General features: G+C 41.3%; 1 pseudogene; it reads left to right on the forward strand.

The window, feature by feature from the left end:
• The first annotated feature begins 122 nt into the window (after nt 1-122).
• LOC121397944 lies at nt 123-22431 on the forward strand (annotated as a pseudogene).
• The last annotated feature ends 321 nt before the right edge of the window (nt 22432-22752 follow it).

Genomic DNA, 22752 nt, shown 5'->3' on the forward strand with positions numbered 1-22752 from the left:
TGACGCTTGTCATTTACTTGAGATAAGCGGCGGGCAAAGTGCGCAGAGTGGCTGGAAGTCTGGCAGTGATTGGTAGGGATGGTTTCCGGGTGGTGTGAAGTCATTGAAGCTGCAAGACGAGAATGGCAATGCTGGATAGACTGGCATTCCTTCAGCAGGTACCAGGGGTTCTGGGTGTTATTTTAGTGATGCGTTCGCTGCCACATGCTAGTGTTATTTACATGATACACACAGAGTGCCTTGTTGCGGATAAAGTCACAGTTAAAATGCTACTTCCCAATCAGAGGAATGTACATTCTGGGAAAATGTAAAATCCAGGAGTACAAACCAGCAGCTTTAATGGGACTGCAACAACACATGGTCAGTTTATTATTATTATGCTATGAGTTGTAGTTAAACAATAGTTTGATGGCCACAAATTGGGCTTTATGGTTTTTTTGTGTCACTGTGAAGTGGTTCACTTTCACCATATGGGCCTTTTGCTGTATGTCGAATAATGTCAGGATTAGGCACTATTAGGATTGCCATCTGCGGGTAAAAATTATGCTTGATGTGAATGTTATAAATAGGGGAAAAGGCAAAAATATTTGTTATATTCTGGTATTTGTTCCAGAAAAGGTGGCAACCTTAGGCACTGCCCCCTTTATCTCCTCTATTGGTTGTTTTTGTATGTAATCTTGTGTGTTCAGTGTATACACCTGTTTATTGTACATCACTGCAGAATATGTTGTTACTTTATTAATATGTTTTATTAATAATAATACTAAGTAACATAGTAAGTTAGGTTGAAAAAAGACGCGTCCATCAAGTTCAACCTTTTAAGTCTATAGATTGGACTTTTTTGGGCTCCGCTTCTTGAGATGCCCCATTTGCTTGGTCAGTTAAGCTGGCCATAGACTCAAAGATCCACTCGTTTGGCGACATCGCCAAACGAGCGGATCTTTCCCCGATATGCCACTAACGCAGAGGTCCCCAACCTTTTTCCACCCGTGAGCAACATTCAGATGTAAAAAGAGTTGGGGAGCAACACAAGCATGAAAAATGTTCCTGGGTGGTGCCAAATAAGGGCTGTGATTGACTATTGGTAGCCACTATGTAGACTGGCAGCCTACAGGAGGTTCTGTTTGGTAGAACACCTGGTTTTTATGAAGCCAAAACTTGCCTCCAAGCCAGGAATTAAAAAATAATCACCTGCTTTGAGACCCATGAGGGCAACATCCAAGGGGTTGGGGAGCAACTTGTTGCTCACGAGCTACTGGTTGGGGATCACTGCTAACGGCATGGCTATATCGGGGGTAATTAGAACGTTCGGCTGTATGGCCGAACGATTGAATTACGATGCGCCAAAGGGCTCCGACAGGTCAGTCGGTTAAAAATCAAACCTTCCCCATCGATATCGTGGCCAGATATCGATTGGGAAGACCTGTCGGAAGCCCCCATACACGGGCAGATAAGCTGTCAAATTGGTCCAAACGACCGATATTGGCAGCTTTATCTGCCCATGTATGGCCACCTTTAGGGCCCCTCAGCTTATGACAAGGTTACAGATATATGAAAACATAGTTAAATCAGTCACTCAGCCATAGTTCCAGACTGATATCGGCTCCCAGGAGTAGAATAGCAATTACAAATCAGTGCACTTTGGTTAATGCGATAAAGAGCGAACTCTTAGCGGCCTTTTTCGAGTAAAGAGCATGTGGCCCAACAGATGTTAAACTCCATCTTCAAATTGCTCTCACATGGGTAAAGGATACATGAAGTTTGAATGTATAGCTGAATCCAGCATATAAGGAATAAGTACCCCACAAATACATACAAATATTAGCAGTGTCGGACTGTCCCACCAGGATAACTCCCGGTGCCAGTGGGCCCTCCTGTTTCTAGGCATTTCTAACAATTTCATGTTCATTTCCTAATTCTATATCGCAACAAAGGGAGCAAATAGAAGGAAAATAGAGTATATCATTAAAAAGATTGAATGAGAAGCAGAAGAAAATTCACTTGGAGAATGCATGATCCCAGTTCGACACTGAATATTAGAATAAATGACCATGCATGAAGCCACACATATTTTAAAGGGATGGTTCACCTTTAAGTTAACTTTTAGCATGTTATAGAATCGTCAGTTCTAAGCAACATTTCATCTGGTCTTCATTATCTATTTTTTTTATAGTTTTTAATTATTTGCCTTCTGATTTTTTCCAGCTTGTTAATGGGGGTCACTGATTCCATCCAAAAACAAATGCTTTGTAAGGCTACACATTTATTATCATTGCTCCTTTTTATGAATCAAACTGTCGGATGAAGGCAGCGTGCATCGTTTTCATCCGACAGTCGGATATATGTAGTTCCTACCTGCAATTTTTCATTCAATTCCTTTATCCTCTGGACATCTGACATGTCGCATGCGTGTCATCACATGGCGACAGATCGCTCCTTAACACACCTTGGGGGCTTCAGATGACGACACTCCCTGTCCTGGGTACCTGTATGATCAATTTGCCAGTATCCTTTTTCTAATTTCTAGGGTATTTAAAGGGATTGTGTCATGATTTTTATGGTTTAATTCTTATTTATGAATTACACTGTTTACATTGCAAATAATTCAGTCTACCATTTAAAATTTTATTCTTGAACCAACAAATTTATTTTTTTTAGCTGTAATATTGGTGTGGAGGCAACCATCTCAGTGCTTTGTGCCTGATTCTGAGCTTTGAGAAGGAGCCAGCACTTCAGAATGGAACTGATTTGAGACAGCTATTGTTTCTCCCCTTCCTATTGCATTTTAATCACAACATAGGTTGTGGTGCTATGTCTACCAATAGGCTAGGGGCTTTAGTAATGTAAACAAATCCTTCAGCAGAGATGTCAGGTAGCTGCTGTCTGGTTAGCTGCCTATTGCTCTGTTTATAGGCTGCTCATGGGCTGCTGGGAAGGGAGTGGGTGATATTACTCCAACTTGCAGTGTAGCAGTAAAGAGTGACTAACGTTTATAAGAGCACAAGTCACATGACCTGAGGGCACCTGGGAAACTGATGGGCTGCTGGGAAGGGAGTGGATGATATCACTCCAACTTGCAGTGTAGCAGTAAAGAGTGACCAACGTTTATAAGAGCACAAGTCACATGACCTGAAGGTACCTGGGAAACTGACACTCCCTTCCCAGCAGCCCATGAGCAGCCTATAAACAGCTAACCAGAAAGCAGCTACCTGACATCTCTGCTGAAGGATTTGTCTGCATTGCAACATAGTACCACAACCTATGTTGTGATTAAAATGCAATAGGAAGGGACATGGGGGCCCCATGCCAAATTTCAAAATTAAATGTAAAGAAATCTGTCGGATTTCAGCGCAGAATTCTACTGGAGCAACACTATGTTGTTGTCTATGGGCGATGACCTTTCCGTAATTCTAGCTTTCTGGATAATGGGTTTCCAGAAAACGGGTCCCATGCCTGTATTAGTAGAAAAACCAAAGGATTAAATGGATCTGTTATTCAGAAACCCCTCATCCAGAAAGCTCCAAATTATGGGAACCCCATCTGCCATAGACTCAATTTTAATCAAATAATCCAAATTTAATAAAAGAATTTCCTTTTTCTCTGTAATAATTAAACAGTATGTTGTACTTGATCCAAACTAAGATATAATTAATCTTTAATGGAAGCAAAAACAGCCTATTTAATTTATTTTATGTTTAAATTATTTTCTAGCATTCTGGATAACAGGTCCCATACCTCTACCCTCCTTTGGCTTCCTACTACATTCCTTTGGCGTAGGTAACCCACACCACCTTGATAAAGGGCCAACATTTTAAAAGTTATTTTCTTTTTCTCTGTAATAGTAAACCAGTATCTTGTACTTGATCCCAACTAAGATATAATTGATCCTAATTGGCAAAACAATCCTATTGGGTTTAATACTTTTTTATTAGACTTAAGGTATAAAACTCCAAATGTTGGAAATATCCATTATCTACAAACCCCCATATAACATGTCCCTTATCTGTACTGGTATAGGATCTATTATCTGAAATGTATAGAATCTCCAAATAATTGTTATGTAATGTTGTTATCACCATACCTTAAAGGGGGTTTCACCTTTATGTTAACTTTTAGTCAGTTCTAGAATGGCTAATTATCTGCAATTTTTCAGTCAGTCTTCCTTTTCCTATAGTTTTTGAAACATTTGTCATCGTCTTCTTCTTCTACATCTTTACAGCTTTCCAATGGGGGTCACTGACCCCAGCAGCCAAAAAAACTATTGCTCTGTAAGGCTACAATTTTGTTACTTTGTATAAAATCTCTATCCATTCAGGCTTCTCCTATTCATAGTCCAGTATCTCGTTCAAATATCTGCCTGGTTGCTAGGGTAAACTGTGCCCTAATGAATATTATTTGAAAATAGTCTTTGAATATGAATGTCTATATCATCATAAAAGTTAATATGAAGGTAAACCACCCCTTTTAGTCTGTTAAAAATAATTTAAACATGAAATAAACCCAATAGTAATTTTCTGCCCTTTTTATGGATTCATGTTAACTTCAAGTACAAAGTACTAGTGATGTGCAGGACCATGGATTTGCTTGAGTTGGGGCCAACTAATGCACATTTATGGCTAGTCACAGTCAGATGAGGGCCATCGACCATCCCACTTGCGACGTTGTTATGACCCACTTATTGCTTCTTCCATCTCTCTTTATACAGTATGTGTGTCTGTGTCTATAGATACGAGGGATCTCATATGTATAGAAAGCCAGGGGACTGCAGTAATAGGAAAAGTTATGAGATATCTGATTTCAGCATTTCATGTATGTTTGTTAGTCATGTCTTGGATATGTGTCTTGATATTGCTAGAATTGTATGCTTGATTATGTATGTGTTAATACTGCTCTGCAGATACGAGTCTGTAGGAAGTTGTCAGTGTCTTCTGGAATATCTGCTAAACCGCCTGCAGACCAACTCTTGTCACTTAAAGCTAAAGGTGAGTTTTAACAGAGTTGAGTATATAGATGTAATTTTGTGGTCCCAGGGGTTGTCTCAATCTCACACTCTTCCACCCCACCAGGTACTGAAAACTCCTGTCACTGTGCTTCCATGGATCTCCACAGTTCATCCAAGACCTCAGATGTAATTCTTCTTATATCCAGGAGGCTGCAGGTATGACTGATCTAACCATGCTTGCAGACAGATCACAGGAGAGTTACCAATACATAATGCTGTACTGTAGAATCTCACAAAGCAGGGCCGGAACTAGGAGTAGGCAGAAGAGGCACTTGCCTAGGGCACAAAGTTGAAGAGGGCGCCGGACACGTACCAACCACTTACCCCTAGTCTGGGCCCTCTTCCGCACACTATGTGCACTCTCTGGTGCCACCATGCGATGTTAGCAGGTCCAGACTGAGAATTAAAATAGGCCCTGGCATTTCAGGTACGCAGAGGCCCACCAGCCCACTAAAAACTGACTTTCTATGGGACCTTATAATAGCCCCTCTGGCATTTGCCAGAACCCGCAGATTGCCAGTCCGGGCCTGGATGTTAGGGAGGGGACGAGGTGGCCAGTGTGGTTTCCTAGGGTGCCCTGCTGGCTTTGCCCATCTCAGTCGAAAAGTTTAGTGCATTGCAAGGAGCCAAAAATGAGTGATCACCAGGTAACATTTGAACAGATCTGGGATTTAAAATAGGCCTTGGCATTTCAGGTACACAGAGGGCCCAAATAGCCCACCACTTACCCAATATATAATGACTGCATGTGGCACATTACAACAGCCCCTTTAGCATTTCAAAGAATCCACAAATTGCCAGTTCTGGCCTGTTTTAAATGTAATGTGTATTCTCTAGTCTTGGACAGAGATGTCTGACCTTCTTAGCATCATGATGCATTTTATTTAATTGAGTTTCAGTTTTAATCTCCTAAGGGGGCATCCCATACATATATACAGGAATAATAAACCCATGCATACTAAAACAAAGTAAAACAGAGGATGTTTTGCAGTATTAAGGGGGGCAAGTTTGCTGTTGAGGTCATTGGTGAAGGAGCTTACATTTTACAACTCAGTTCATTTCACTTTGCAGCAGTTAGTTGACCTCAAGACCCCCTTCATGTTATCAGTCTGTACCAGAAAGTTTGAGCCACAGCACAGGTGAGTGTGCTCTTTATGTTGTTTTTTGTGTTGATTGTTGTTATGCTACTTCACCACTGGTTTCTTTGTTGTTTTGAATTTCATCAGGAAGTTATTGGCAACTTATTCTCGGATAGCATTCCCTGTCCCTTAAATACAGTGTCAGCAAAAGAAAGATCCCAGTCAGGTAATATAAAATGCATTATTCTCAATCCACCTGACAGCAGTCTGGAAAGTTGTGATAAATGGGAAAAGTATCAAACTACTCAGAGTTCTTTGTGCTTCCACAGTTTGATATTTCATAAATCATTCTTTTGAATGGTTTGCAGATTTTTAGATTGATAAATAGAAACTCTGGTAGTATTCTTTCTAATGGTATGCTTTCAATAGGAATGGGATCTCAGGCTTCCAGTGCTCAAGCTCTGCAGGGGTTTGGATATTCACAAGAACAGAAGAATTTGGGTGAGCTCTTCCCATCTTAAATCAGTGTTTAACTTTTTGGGTCATATTTTAGCAAATGTAAATCTTTCTGCCACCTCTCCACTTTTGAAAATCTATTGAGGGCCACTAGCAGAAAAAAAGTTGAAATTGTCCCAATTAAATGTATCCATAATGGACACCTGGTCTGTTCTTGCTAGTTCTGCATTGTTTACATGGAAAGGAAATGTAAACAGATTAATGTAAAATTGCTCTTCTGAGCACTTTTGCAATTTACATACATTATCTAATGTTCAAGACAAGAATTCTTACACTAATCCTTGACACAGTCAGTGGAAAATTGTTAGTGAAAAAAAGGCTTCTGATGATGTTCTGCATAGTAAACTATGTATAATTCCTCTCTGCTCATTAACTTCATTTTGTGAGCTTAGGATTTATCTGAAGCTTAGCTGAGAAAAAATATGCCCCTCTCAGTAACTCATAGCAATCATGCAGCAATATTTAGTCTAGAGCAGTTGGAATCTTGTTGTTGAATGGTGTTACTGGAATGAGGCAAAAGGTGCCATTTACAATGTAAGCTGTCAACACAAGACTGAAAGTACTTAAGAGAGAACTCAGGAGTTAGTGAAAACACCCTAAAATGTCACTTTATCCCAGTGTAAAGTATAACCAGTGTAGTTACAAAGTTGCCCCAATTCTTAATTAGATTCATAACACTTAGGGGCACATTTACTAAGGGTCGAATTTCGAGGGTTAATTAACCCTCGATATTCGACCATCGAAGTAAAAAAGATTTACCGCATTTACTTTAATCGATTAAATCCTTCGAATCAAACGATTCTAAGGATTTATTCCACATATCGAACGTTTTTCCTTCGATCTAAGTAAATGCGGTAAATCCTTCGACTTCGATATTCGAAGTATTTTACTTCGATGGTCGAATATCGAGGGTTAATTAACCATCAAAATTCGACCCTTAGTAAATGTGCCCCTACACAGAGACTATCGAATGGTCGAATAGTCGAACGATTTTTAGTTCGAATTGTTCGATTCGAAGATCGAAGTAGCCAAAAATTCATTCTAATCCTTCACTCGAGCTTAGAAAATATGCCCCTTAGTATTTGATAAATAACCATATTTGCGCTTTGTAAAATAAAATTAAGTCTTCGTTTGTCTCAGGTACCTCTAGGGTCATGATTCTTGGTGGTATACAGCGTGGCGGTAGCTGGGACTCATCCTGTGCTATCTGGGGCAGGATCATATCATACACATGCATGTGAACAAGCAGATGATGCATATAAGCCAGTGGCCATACTGTCCACTGGTAGGCGCCCACCACTGTCTACAAGTGCACACAGAGGTATGTACTGACCATTTCACTGTCTATGATTCATTTCCTTTTTCTAGTCCTTTAAGTTCCACCAGTAGTAAAGGTGATTTTATTATTGAAGCCTGGGGGCTCTTAGGCTACTGCCACACTAGGCAGAATCTCGGACTGCGTTGGCCCGGGTGCTGGCACATGGAGTGGATTTCGGTACCAAAATGCATACCTGTGCGTTTTGGCACTGAAATCCTCTCCAAGTGCCTGCACCCAAGCCAAGACAGTGGATCTGGGTGCAGGCACATCAGAAAACTCATAGGAGCGTATGGTCTGGTTCCCGGCTTGAATTTATTCTCCAGCTGGGAATCTGCCTGGTTTGACAGTAGCTTTAGATAATTTGCAGCCAGATTAATTATTTTAGCTAGGTCTACACATCCCATTACTCCAATGGTAAAATTTCTGCACTGTCTGCATTTGAATGTAAAACCTATTTTCCATTCCTCGTCTTGCCCTTTAGTATTCCAGATATGTAAAGGTTGCATGTACTTATTTTCCAAGTTAATAAAGTGTATACATATCAAAATGGGAAAATGTTACTGCAACCAGTGACCCTGCAGCCATCGTTCAAGTACAGGTCCAATTATCTAATTTCATCCTTGCTTTATGAAACTGGATTGTAAGCTCTACAAAAGAATGTCATACTCACCTTTGCACCATTAAGTAACTTGTCACATTATCCTTGCCATTTTGTACAGCTTTGTGTAGAAATGTCGATATTAAGGCTACATACTGTAGGTGTAAGACAGGCTTGACGAGACATTGCATTATTGCTATGTCATTTTTATTTTATCATCTTAATGGCATGCACAGGCTTCACAGAGGTGCAGCTCTTCTGTTTATATTTTCAAGTGTGTTAAATATGTGTAATATGTTATTTTTTCTTTATATATCCCCACTCCTTATATCATTGTTATGAATAAATGGCTTTTCTTCATACCCCAAGAATCATTTTACTTTACTGCCCAAAATAAAATTAATGAGTAGGGAGATGTAAATCAAGGTATACTTCTAGTAATGACTGAGAGGGATTTTATAACTTTCAATGCTGTTGTAATCAGTATTTGTCTGATGTCTGTGCACTTGGTTCTAACCTTTCAAACAATGCAGCAGAAGTCACCTCTCCTACCGCTGAGCTTCCATTTCTTACAATGCCTTGCATGCTTCTTCACAGGTCTGTTATCATCTGGTTTTGTTTACACTATTCAATAGTTAGAACCACCAGAGCAGAAAATAGCAAAGGGACAGACAGATACTACTAGAAAATTATTTTTCCCGCCATTCATTGCAGGCTGTCATCGATCAGGTATACCTGGGGGTGGCTGGGATGAAAGTGACAGTGTCAACAGTTCCCAGGAATCTCCTCACAACAAGTCCCCCCTCAGTCGTTCATCTGATGTTGGTAGTAAATCTGGCAGTGATGGATTGTCTCGGAGCAGCCAACGAGCTTGGAGATTACAGACAGGTAAATGAAGTGGTGATGTGGCCTTCAAGGTGGGCTATATCTCCTGAAAGAGAGATGCCACTGGGCCAAACATTCACCAAATTAACAGAATAATTATCTGTAGAGAGTGTTTTACTTGTAAAATACAAATGGTTATAGGACTACAAGGTGCTCCAGAATTTATTGTAAGGTTACTAACCAAACATTGAAAGTGGTCCGGATGCACCAGCCCCAGACCCCCATCTTCGGGGAGCGGTACAGCAGAAGATAAAGAAGCAGGGCTGACCGGCACTCAAACGGATCCACAAGACCAAAGATGCTCAGTTAAAAGATACATTTATTGGTAGATAAATTAAAAATAAAGCTTCATCTCCATCCACCCTACGCGTTTCACACCCTTCAGGGTGCTTAGTCATGGGCTCATGACTAAGCACCCTGAAGGGTGTGAAACGCGTAGGGTGGATTTTTTCTATCAATAAATTTATCTTTTAACTGAGCATCTTTGGTCTTGTGGATCCGTTTGAGTGCCGGTCAGCCCTTCTTCTTTATCTTCTTACTTGTACAATGACCAGCATATACCTGTTCACAGAGGTTTCCTTGACAATTATTATATTCTTATATATACAATAATATTCACTTGCACAGAACTTTTAAACTTCACACGTAAATTCACATGCAAAGAGCTTTTACATGCGCCACATATTCAGTTACATGCACAAAAGAACAGGTTTCTGTAGTGTCCTTCCTTGCCATGAGCCATGAATATCCTGTAAATGATATGCTTATAAATGGTGCTTAGTGATGTTATCGGTAATAATCGGAGCTTAGTAATGTAATTTCACATGACTCACTGAAACTGGTGTATAACAAATAAAGTACCCCCTGTTGCAAAATATGAGGATATTAGAAGTCACATTGGAGTTCCTTGACCTGTACAAAAGCACTTTACCTTCGGCCTTGTGCTTTTATATGGTCATGGAACTCCTTGGAAACGTATACTATCCTATTTTTTACAATAGGGGGTACTTTATTTACTGTAAAATGCACTTAATACATGCTTATGAGAAATTAACCCATTTAAGCTTTCTATGTGGCTATTTTGTGACTTTTTAGGGTAGAATCCACTCATCATCCACTGAGTGATTGCTAGCAAGAGGCACGATTGGTGCAGGAAGTGACTCGGGGGAAGAGAGTTTTTCTCACCCAGGAGGAAAGTCAGCAGTTTGTCAGAGGGGGAGTAAAAATATGAGTGAAGATTATTGATATGAAAAATATACCTGAAACATTATAAGAAAGTGATATTGTATGTAGCATTTCCCAGAAAATTTAAATAAACGTTTATGATAATCTGTGTTCTCAGAACAGCAAAAGCCACTCAGTGGACAAAGGCCTTGCAGGATTCCCCCAATTTATATAATTCTTTTCCTACCCCCAGGGGATAACAATGCCAGGCAGGACCAGACTGGCAGTCTGTGGATTCTGGCCAATGCCAGAGGGGCTGCTGTAAGATGCCATAGACAGTCACTATTTATTGGGCCTGTGGCGGGGGTTTGGACCTCTGTGTACTTGAAATGCCAAGGCCTGTTTTGAATCCCAATCCAGGGTCCCCTATACTCAAGATCTTGCTATGTAAATATATCAGGACCCCTTCTACTCCAAACCTTCCTATCTACGTAAACAAAAAGAAAATAAAAAGTAGCCTTTTCAAGAAAAATTACATAAAAAAATCAACATTACTTATAAACGGACTGCATTTTTCCACTGGATTAGGTATTGTGTAACTAGTAAGGCATATGTATTAACACTTTTTTTATACTCACAAATTCATAGGAGCACAGGCACTCAGCATCCAGCTACTGGACTGCTGTGTAGAGTCTCACCTTCTGTATGTTTTTAGCATACTGTCCTTTATCATTGCAGGCTGTGATATTTCAGTCACTTATACTTCTTACAGGTTATATCTCATACAGGAAACTGGACTATGCAGTAAGGCTTGTGGGCCCTGAAAAGGGTGGTATGCTATACATAGGCAGAAGCTGAGGGGCTTGATGAACACACATTTGATGGAGTGCAGCCCATTGTTTTTTATTTAGTGGGCTAAATTGTTATAGCACATGTAGTGGGGCCTGCATTTTGTTAAAATAATAATTTTGTCTGGAAAAACTCACAGGTTGAAAACCATAAAATATTCAGGTCCTGACTGGGATTTACAATAGAACCTGGCATTCCAAGTACACAGAGGCCCAAGCAGCCACCGACCAGCCCAATAAATAGTGACTGTCTATGGCAACCTACAGCAGCCCCTCTGGCATTTGCCAGAACCCGCAGTCTGCGCCTGAAGAACTTATCCCTTTTACGTCTCGGGTCTTCATTTGGATTTACTTATTCCTTAAAAGGAAAATGCAATTTAGAGCCTTATTTAACTGGCCACACATCCACAATTGACTTCTTATAATGGGGTTATAGAACCAATAGAAGCTTTGTGAGAGGTGACAGCAATATTGGATCCAGCCTGCACTGAAATAGTGGCTACTAACGCAAGGCTTAAGCTGTATGCTGTGCCAGCAATACAGGTCTTTGCAAACCTTATAAGTGTAAGAGAGAAAGAATAGAATTGTTTCAGTTTGGGGGGCGTGGCTGAATGGCGACCTGATAAGACGTACCCTCTCTGAGCTCCCGTGTCTGAGCTACATTATTCAGCCTTCTCCATAAGCAAACTTGACACAGCCACCCAAGATGGGCAAGGACAACAAGAAGAAACTTCAGACGCCGAGCCAAACCGGTTCCACGCAGGCAAAAACCCCATCGGTGTCCAAATTCTTTGAGAGAGCAGACGACGATGAGGGCCTACCTGTGCACAACAAAATGGCGGGGGCCCCCGCCCGGAGCCCTAGACCGACGTCATCTCTGAATTCTGCACCGAGATCCCCAGCCCACACGGATCTTCAGGAGCTGCTATCTTCACTACCGACAAAGTCGGATTTAAAAGACATGGCAAGCTCGATTAAAGCGGCGCATAGATCCGATTTGGTCAGCATACGCGACACGCTTAAAGACATAGGTGAGAAACTAGGCGAAATGGAGGCCCAGACCATCGCAATCACGCTAGCGGCCAAGAGATCCACGGAGCGGGTCAACGATCACCATAAATATATTTACCTATTACGGCGACATATGGAAGACCTAGATAATCGTGGTCGCCGAAATAAGATCCGCATACGAGGGGTCTCCGAAACAGTGAAACCACCTGAGATTGAATCCGCACTGCAAGAAATTTTCAACGTGGCGCTTGATAGGCCCAAAGACACGGCCATTGAATTTGATCGTGCGCATAGAGCTCTAGGAGGATCACGGCGGAGTGAACAACCCCGTGATATTATTTGCTGTCTACACAGCCATAAACTCAAAGAACTTATCATGCAAAAAGCCCGCACAGCAGGTCCATTGATGTTTGCAGGCTCTAAAATAGAAGTGTTTCAGGACCTGGCCTGGCTCACCCTACAACAACGACGCACTATGCGCCCACTTACCACGATGCTGCAAGAGAGAGGCATTAGGTACAGATGGGGATATCCATTCGCTCTGACAGTGCAAAGAGACGGTCGCTTCCATAGCCTTATAGAACCGGATGATCTACACCAATTCTGCATTAACATTGGCATTCCAACAATGGACCTGAAGGAATGGAGAGACCTGGCGTACAATGGGGATGACCTGCCCATTCCGGATGCACAGAATTGGACGACCTCGTCCAAGAAAGAGTCGATGAACCGAAGGCCCAACTCCAAGCAAGACTGAAGAACCGTTGGAGCCAGAAGCAAATGGCGGCTCATGGACTTCATTTTTCTTATACGGTTATTTACCATTCAGGACCGTAGTGGAGGGTGATGTATGAGACACGGGCATTATGGGGGAGCGAGGGACTGGGGGATGTTATTATGCTGTCATATTGTGCTGATTGCTGTTTTACCTCCATATCTCTGTCTCTCTTTCTCTACCACATTGTTCCCTCCCACGTATCATGCCTACAAAAGTTACTTCTACACATTTCGGTATACCCACGTAGTCAGCATAAGTCGGCTTCTCTTTCCGCTTTGGAAAGACACGGGAGCCGGAATATGGGGACACACGGTTATACCTTACCCCACCTATAGTTTAGTACTCTTAGACGGTTTCATTATTCATACCACGTACCCCATATCACGTTTACAGATATCCGCATTGTGTTTCTCTCCTCGCGGGTAGGAGATCTGCGGACAGTTGAATGCCCGTGACTTTTGCCCGGGTTGGCCCCAGGGGCACGACAACCCATTGTGCTTGTATTTCTTGCCGAATCTGCCCTCAGGGCTTTTTTGTTTTTGAGTTTTACCAGTTCGAGATGTTTTTTACTGTTTTCAGAGTGATATGTAATAACCAAACTACTGATGCTGCCTTTAACGATGCATGGTGGGAGGGAGAGCGCTGGAGTGCAGGGGCCTTTGCAATGACGTACACATCCCATTTTGTTCTGATCTACCATGGCTGATTGCAAACTAAAGTTGATGTCACTGAATGTAAATGGCCTCAACACCCTCTACAAACGTAACTGCCTTAAGCTTGAGCTGAAACGCCATAATATTCAAATTGCCCTATTACAAGAGACCCATTGTAAGATAAATCCAGGATGCTTTACAAAGGCTTTAGCAATGTCTATACAAGCTTACCTCAAACGTCTAAAGTGAGAGGCACAGCAATCCTAATAGCTGATACCACAAACTGGATTCCACTGGGCCATATCTCAGATAAACAGGGCTTCTACACCGCTGTAAAAGGCCTCATACATGGGAAGCATTACACGATAGCCTCAATATATCTTCCGAATAAAGGGCAGCTCCACACTCTCAAATGTTTTTTACAAACCATAGACCATTTTGCAGAAGGCACCTTGTTAATCGGAGGGGATTTTAACTTTACAATAGAACCAATTCTGGATTGTTCCACCGGAACCTCATCCATCCCGTCTAAATATCTTTCTCAACTTAGAACTCTCCTTAACTCACGTCATCTAATGGACGCATGGAGGATATTTCACCCAGAAACCAAGGATTACTCTTTTTACTCGAATGCATATCAACAGTATTCCCGTATCGACTATTATTTTGTACCTCACTCATGTTTACAGGCAATTTGCCAGGTGTCTATAGGTTCCATTACATGGTCTGACCATGCCCCTGTCTTTCTCCAAATTTCCACCGCGCAACCTAAATTTGAGAGATGGCACTGGAAACTTAACGAATCCTTGCTTGAAGAGAACTCTACGCTAACTCAACTGCAGACGGTGCTACAGAACTATATCACAGAGAACGTTACCCCCGACTCTAATCCTCAGATGGTCTGGGAGGCTCACAAGTGTGTGGTGCGGGGTGAGCTTATTAAATTGGGCTCCCAAAAAAAAAAAAAAAAAACTGCTACCTACAACAAACTTTTGGACACTCTGAAACAATTAGATTCTCAACATAAACAATCCCCTTCCCCAGACTTACTGAGACAATTAACAGAAACGAGAAACCAGATTAAATCCCTGCTCACTGCCTATACGGAGAAGGCGATCTTCTACCAGAAACACCGCTACCATGAACATGGAAATAAATGCGGGCGGATGTTGGCCAATGCATTGAAGTGTAAACAAAGACGTAACCAAATCACAAAGATTAGAACATGTAAAGGAGAAATTTCGACCGATTCTCAAACAATAGCTGGCTCCTTTAGAAAATGTTATCAATCTCTATACAACCTTCAACCCCGTGCCCAAAGTGCTGATCTGCATATGGAGACTCTAACAACCTATCTTCAAAGTGTACCGCAGGCACCACTGGACGAAGCAGTCTATGCACGCTTAGAAGCTCCTATTACAACAGAGGAACCGGTCCGGATGGCTTTACAGGCCAGTACTATAAAAAGCTCAGAGAGCCTTTATTACCCCACATGCTAGCCTGCTTCCAGACCACTCAGCAACTAGGTACCTTACCATCCGATGCTAGTATGGCTCATATCACCTTACTTCACAAGAAAGGGAAAGACCCACTGGACGTTAAAAGTTATCGCCCAATCTCTTTGATAAACGTTGACACAAAATTATATTCTAAAATTTTGGCGAACAGGTTACGCAACTTGATTAGTAACTTTATTCATCCAGAACAAGTGGGTTTCGTTCCAAAACGAGAAGCTCGTGATAATACCTTGCGAGTCTTTAGTGTTATACACCATTGCAGGAAGCATAAAATCCCATTGGCCCTTTTATCAACTGATGCCGAAAAGGCCTTCGACCTCGTTTCTTGGGTCTTTCTCTTCAAATGTCTATCTTGGTTGGGGTTGGGGCCAAATATCATTCGCAGCATTCAAAGTTTATACTCCAATCCTCAAGCTAGCATCAGAGTGAATGGCCAACTGTCAGATTCCTTCACGATCAATAATGGGACCCGCCTGGGTTGTCCTTTATCTCCCCTTCTCTTTATAATCTCCTTGGAACCCTTCTTGCACAGAGTTCGTCTGAACCCTGATATAAGTGGAGTGAGCGTAGCAGACTTCCAACACAAAACTGCGGCGTACGCTGATGATATGCTGTTCTTTATAACGAAACCTCATATATCCCTACCGAATCTGATGCGAGAACTTGAGCTTTATGGAACAGTTAGCAATCTTAAAATTAACTATCAGAAATCTAGTTTGTTGAGCATATCTCTAACTCCGGATCAAATCGACCTTTTGAAACACTCATTTGCATTCACAGTGGAAGAAAGGTCCTTTACATACTTAGGTTTGAAAATATCTGCAAGACTGGAGAACTGTGTGTCGGATAACATTCTCCCTCTATTGAGAAAGACCTGACTCAGTGGGATAGACCTGTGTTTTCCTGGTTCGGTCGCATTAATATTGTTAAAATGGATATTTTACCCCGTTTCCTTTACCTTTTTCAAACTATTCCATTCCAAATTCCAATTCACATTTTCCGTACGCTCCAGAAGATGATTACTCAATTTATCTGGCAAAAGAAAAAGGCCCGACAAAAATATACCTTTCTAACTCAATCCAGAGACAGAGGTGGAACAGGACTCCCCGACCTCTTCACTTATTATAGAGCAGCAATACTACAGCGGATGCTGGACTTTAAACATGCTCCATTTACGAAACTATGGGTCCCTATAGTACAATACGATTCCAGTGCGCCCTTAGAAATACTTCCTTGGATATTACGGCATCATCGTCCGCAGAACATTTCGTCTAACCCAATTGCTTCCACCATCTTCAAGGTTTGGGACAAGGCGAAATTTAAACTATCTTTGACTAACATCCACTCCAGAATGACTCCAATTTTCCATAATGCGGATTTCCCTCCGGGGCTGAGAATAGCTAACTTCCAACGCTGGTCCCAATCAGATTCCCTATGGGCTTTTCAACTTATGAATGGGAGACAACTCAAACCACTGGAAGAGATACTAGAACCAGATTCAATCACATCCATGGATCGCCTCAGATTCTGTCAAATCCGACATTTTCTTCTCTCAGAGGGAACTCTGCAGCCACAAGAACCAGCGGATACACCTTTTGAACAACTCTTTGTTAGTCATACTCTATTCCCCCACGAAATATCTCTATTGTACAAAATCATCATGGACACAAACCAATCCCCTGCGAGTAAATTTCGCCATATTTGGGAAACTGAACTTGGTACTACCTTTACTGATGTTGAATGGTCCCTTATCCAAGAGAAAACGTTTCGATCAGCTCAGTGCACAAAACTACAGGAGCTCAACTACAAGATTTTTTCACAGTGGTATAGAGTCCCTACCAAGTTGTCCAAGATATTCCCAAATCTACCTGATACCTGTTGGAGATGTAACCAAGGGAGTGGGACACTCACTCACATCTTATGGGATTGTCCTAAGATAAAACCATACTGGACGGCCATTATGCAGCTTTTACCTCAATTTACCGATCTATTGATCACTGACTCGGCATCCTTTTTTTTATTACATAACAACCACATGCCTACGGCACAATATAGACGTTCTTGTATTTCAACGATGATCAATGCTGCGAAAGCACTCATACCCAGATATTGGAGATCGGAGAGGATTCCCACTATTAAAGAATGGGCACAGAAGGTACAAGAATTGTATCTTTTTGAAAAACTGAAGGACACTGGAGGGCAAACGAATGGGACTCGATGCAGACTAAAATGGTGTCACTGGCTGCTTTATACAGAAACTCCGGAATATAAGGCATTGCTTTCCTCAACAACATAATAATTCTTAGGCATGAGATCACTAGTGGAGAGTTGGGTTCAGTGTCCGTGCGCACTCGGGTGCTCTTGGCGTTCCTCCCTCCTACCATGCATTTCATACAACCTCAGGTTCTAAGCGTTCTAGATTCGATGCCATACCTGTAATCTTAGGTTGCAGATAGTTACACCTCTCACTTTGCCTTCATACCGAACAGCTAGGCAGCTCAAGCAATAAAACGGCATAAAATATATAGATAACGAACGTCAGCTTCACTCTGATCCTGTTGAAGTTACTCTGTGTCTTTTCGGATTTTTCTTCACTCCCCTTTCCTCTCCCCCCCCCCTTTTTTTTTTTTCTTCCCTTTCCCCTTTTAGGCATACCAGCTTTACAATAATAGCGGATTCATATGTTCTTGTTCTACTACTAGATAGCAATATGTGAAGTCGCAAGGATATCTATACAGATTGTGATGTATGTTATGCGGTATTTTGCCGGACTCAAATGTTGCGAGTTTGGATAACATGGACAATAGGAATTTCTATTCTTATACCGCACTCTATAGTTGTATTCAACAATACTGCTGTGTTTTGCTGTAGAAATTGCAGAAGAGTCTTATATACCATGGATTTACTATATTCTCAGCTTTCTAATTTTCAGATTACATCTGCTTGTATTGGATATTACTATTGTCTACTCCCTACTTCCCTTTTCTTATATCTGTATCCCCCCCGGTCGTTTTCTTTACTAAAATGAAAAATAAAGAATTTATAAAAAAAAAGAATTGTTTCAGTTTTTCCACCCACCCGTTCCCTGACCTATCCTCTTGTTAAGTAAGGTGAAGTAATAATGTGCCTTAGTGTTTATTGATCCTGGTTATCTTCTATCTTATGCTTTGTTTCTGAAATGATTACAATTTCTGTTTTAGATGTACCATGTTGAACTGCGAAGTGGTGTTTGAGATGTTAAACTGCTCGCTAACGGATGACAATAACTGCATCAAATTGGTAAGTCCTTTGCTAGATGGGCTTCTCATTGACTACTGCACATGTTGCTGCAATCAGTGTTTTTCTCGAAGATATGTGTATGCACACAAGTTATAACAACAACTGTTGTTTCCTCACACATTATTCTGGCCTTGCTGGCATCCATCACAGGCCTGTGCACACAATCTTTAAAAAAAATGCAACAGGAGATTAATATCCTGCTACATATTCCCCATCATTCATCTTAATAAGGGACTCAATATGTGCTCCCATCCAAGCTTCTGGAGAAGGCTAACTTTTTGCTAATGCAAATGCAGAATAATTGAGCATTAGATTGTATATAGCTAGGCCTTAACAGTGTTTTCTACCTGCAGCGCTCCATGTGTGCAATATCCTCCCTCATGGCCTCTGACCTCCTGTCACATCAAGGTGAGGAGATACCACCAAGGTGAAGAGATACCATGCTGTTGCGTTTCTTGGTGACACTGCAGATGTCTTTTTTCAGAAAAAAGAATTCTGGGGTGCGAATGATATATTACTAAGGGGACACCGATTACCCCTGCAGGCATAAAAATAGCTATGGTGACCATTTCCCTGAAAGCCATTCTGCAGGTAGATGTAGAAATTATTATGTTTAACACGTGTCTCTCACATGCAAAAGTTGCGGTGGTACACTGGCCACATGTTCATGATATTCCTTTAGGGTCCACAAACTTTTTAACCCATGAGCAACATTCAGAAAAGAGTTGGTGGGGAGGGTGCAGCACGAGCATGATAAATGTTCCTGGATGGTGCCAAATAAGGGCTGTGATTGGCCATTTGGTATCTCTTGTGTGGACAGGCAGTTGCTTGGCAATACACCCGTTTTTTTTTTGTTTTTTTTAAACCAAAACTCCAAGCCTGGAAATCAATAATAATCAACTGCTTTGAGGCAACTGGGAGCAACATCACAAGTCACTTTTTGGATATCAATGCTTTATTCATTACAAGATACACTTCATATGTTTAAGTTAGTTTAGTATCTATTTATAATGCAGAGTTAATAAGATCTGAATATTTTTATTTTCAAGATTTTGTGCCAGTTTCAAGCACTTACTCAGAATTTTTCTGAAAGAGGAGCTGTTCATCTTGGGACTTTAGCTTCCCCCACCACAAACTGCTCTTTGGATGTATTCACCGATGTTATTCCTTATTCTGTGGGGGGTGGCTTTCTGACACCGCTAAGTGTCCCCTCATCACCTACTTTAGACATCCAAAACACGGTCTGTTCTCTACCGAATGGGGCTGCAAACCAGAGATCACCAAGATCACACTGGGAGCTCTGAGAAGAGTGATTCAGTTGAAGAATCAAGGAAGCTAGAATGTGAAGAGACTGGTGATCAAATAAGCACCAATACAAATGTCTCGATTTGAAGGCATGGAACTGGTAGGACCAATGAGATGCAGTCACAATGAAGATACTATAGTATACAGAGCTCGAGGGCTTCCTGTTGAACCTGCAAATGAAGAATCATCTAAGCCGAGTCAGCCGACCATGTCCTCTTGATGCAACATGTAGCATTTACCAGGTAGGCTTTCCCCAAGCACTCACAGAAAGCCACCCAAGCCTGGTTTAATATAAATAAATATATTGTCTGTGCGAATGAATATCTGCATGTGGAGCTGCACAAAGACAGAGAGCAAGTCAGGTCAAGAACCAGTAATGGCATTTTTTTCTTTATTTAAAGGAACAGTAACACCAAAAAATTAAAGTGTTTTAAAGTACATACTGTACTGTTGTGCTGCACTGGTATATGTAGGCTTTTGGCATAGAACATATTATCCACCAGAAGTGTCTGAATATGGCTGGCAATTTTCTTCTTTACTATTCCATTCAATTAAATGACAGGTTGCAAGACCATTTTCAGGGCTTCTCCCCAGCTGTGAATATGCACAATGTGCCAAGGAGCCTTACAGTTTGCAAATGCTCATTCAGTATTTGCAAATAAACTAGTTTGCACTTGAAAAGTTTTCATTCTGTGGTCCAGTGGTAAACCATGAATATCATTAGACTCCTGTATATCTCCCATTGTGTTTTACAGAATTTATCTATTATCTGTTATGTAAATGTGGGCTCTAAAAGCCCAGTTTTTACTTGAATGGCTCAGCAGCATATTTATATAAACTATATTGATGCCTTTGTTGCAAACTCATACTTTGTTCCAGTGCAAGGCAATAGTAAATCATATATAATGTATGTAGTCTTTGATGTTATTAGTTATTTAAAGAGACAGTAGCAATGTTCCCTCTAAGCTGTGCTCTTGTGTTCACACACATACATGTATTTAGGCCAGTACACACAACAGATTTTTATATATTCTGAAGTGAACATGTAGTTTTTAAAAATTCACACAGGGGTTTAAAATGTGCACACAAAATCATTTTTTGCACACATAGCTAAGAAGGAATTCTATGGAACATTGGACAAATTAAAAAATATTGGTATTGTTTAAGCATTAGCGCATTTAAATATAAAGGTTTCCACCTATTGATAGAACCTGAGTTATGTTCTGTTTTAGGGGGTCCCACACTAAAAAGCCCAGTAGTTTCTTTAGCACCGTTTAGGCAGTTCATTCCATACTGGTGGTACACCCGGGGATCTAGATAAAGCGACAGCTCCGTGAGTAGTTGGCAGCTGATCCTCTTCATACTTATATATAAGTTTGCAACAAGTGGCTTGGTCCGCAGTTAGGCAAGTTCCTTTATTCATACAGACATTGGGGATGTAAGCATTGCAGGAGCATGGGTAGGACATTTACGGCTCGCACATACTTAGTTTAGACACCTCAGATCATTTCAGCTAGCCTTGCTTAAATTACTTGTACTTGCCTACATTATGAAGGATTTATTCGATTGAATTATTTATGATCCCACATCAAATCCTTCCAATTACAGGACTGTAAGATGGCCACTACGCATGCTAAGATACTAGCTATACTAATGATTTTATGTAAAGTTTTTTGTATAAATAAATATTTTTATTTATGCAATTGCAGATTGTGATTAACAGACCATGTCACCAAGGGCCACCATTATTTGTAAGTTGAATAATTAGTATTTTTGTAATTGACCTGAGTGCCGATAGTTGGACTATATTTTTCTTTTTTTCTGGTATCATACTGGTCTGTGGGGCTACCTGACCAGAGTGTATGCTGTACTCAGGGCCGGAACTAGGGGTAGGCAGAGTAGGCACGTGCCTCGGGCGCAATGCTGGAGGGGCGCCAGGCACGCACCTTCTCTGCCTCTGCTATCCCCTAGTCCGGTCCCTGCTGTGGCCGACGTGCGTGTTTGCGCGAAAAATACTAGTGCGCAAACGCACTTGTGTCTTTTCGCGCATGCGCACTAGCATATTGGGCGCTTTGCCGGGCCAGGCTGCCTAGGGCGCCTGCTTGCGTTGGCCCGGCACTGGCTGAACTGTTACTGTTATTGCCCCATTTTACAGAAACGTTAAGGTGCAGTATTAGATACCTTGGGTGCTCTTTATATACAGAACTTATCCCTCTGTGCAGATTCTGTCCAGCGGAGTTCACGGTTGCCATCTTCTTCTCTGGTAATCGTCTGAATGAGAAGGGCAAAGCGGCGCATGCGCAGTTGGAGCAATTTTCTGTTTTGCAACAACTTCGCATGCGCCGAAACTCATGAAAATTGCCAAAGCCGGTCTTATTGTGAAGATTACACCCGTGAACGCCGCTTTACAGAATCTGCACAGAGGGATAAGTAAAGAGTTAGGGGTATTTTTCCAGGGAGTTTAAGGGCTGTGGTTGCCTTGGGCTGGTACAGAAGCCCAAAACATAATGTACAACATTTCTAGCCTACTTCTTTAGTTAAGCTTTAGTTCTCCTTTAAGCAGTAAAGATGCCCCAGTAGCAGCTCCTAGTTCTGGCCCTGCCTTTAATTTAACTTTTAGTATGTTATAGAAGGCCCAGTTCTAAGCAACTTTTCAATTGGTACCAAAAAGGGGGGTTGTGGGTGCACTCCTAAGGCCATATAAAAACATATTTCAGTATAATAATCCCCTGTCTAAATAATTCAATGAATATGCAAGTGCGTGTATTTAAAAAAGAACTTTGTTACAAAGTTATGATC

Source organism: Xenopus laevis, chromosome 9_10L, assembly GCF_017654675.1.
Source record: "Xenopus laevis strain J_2021 chromosome 9_10L, Xenopus_laevis_v10.1, whole genome shotgun sequence".
In the NCBI taxonomy this organism is placed as follows: Eukaryota; Metazoa; Chordata; class Amphibia; order Anura; family Pipidae; genus Xenopus; species Xenopus laevis.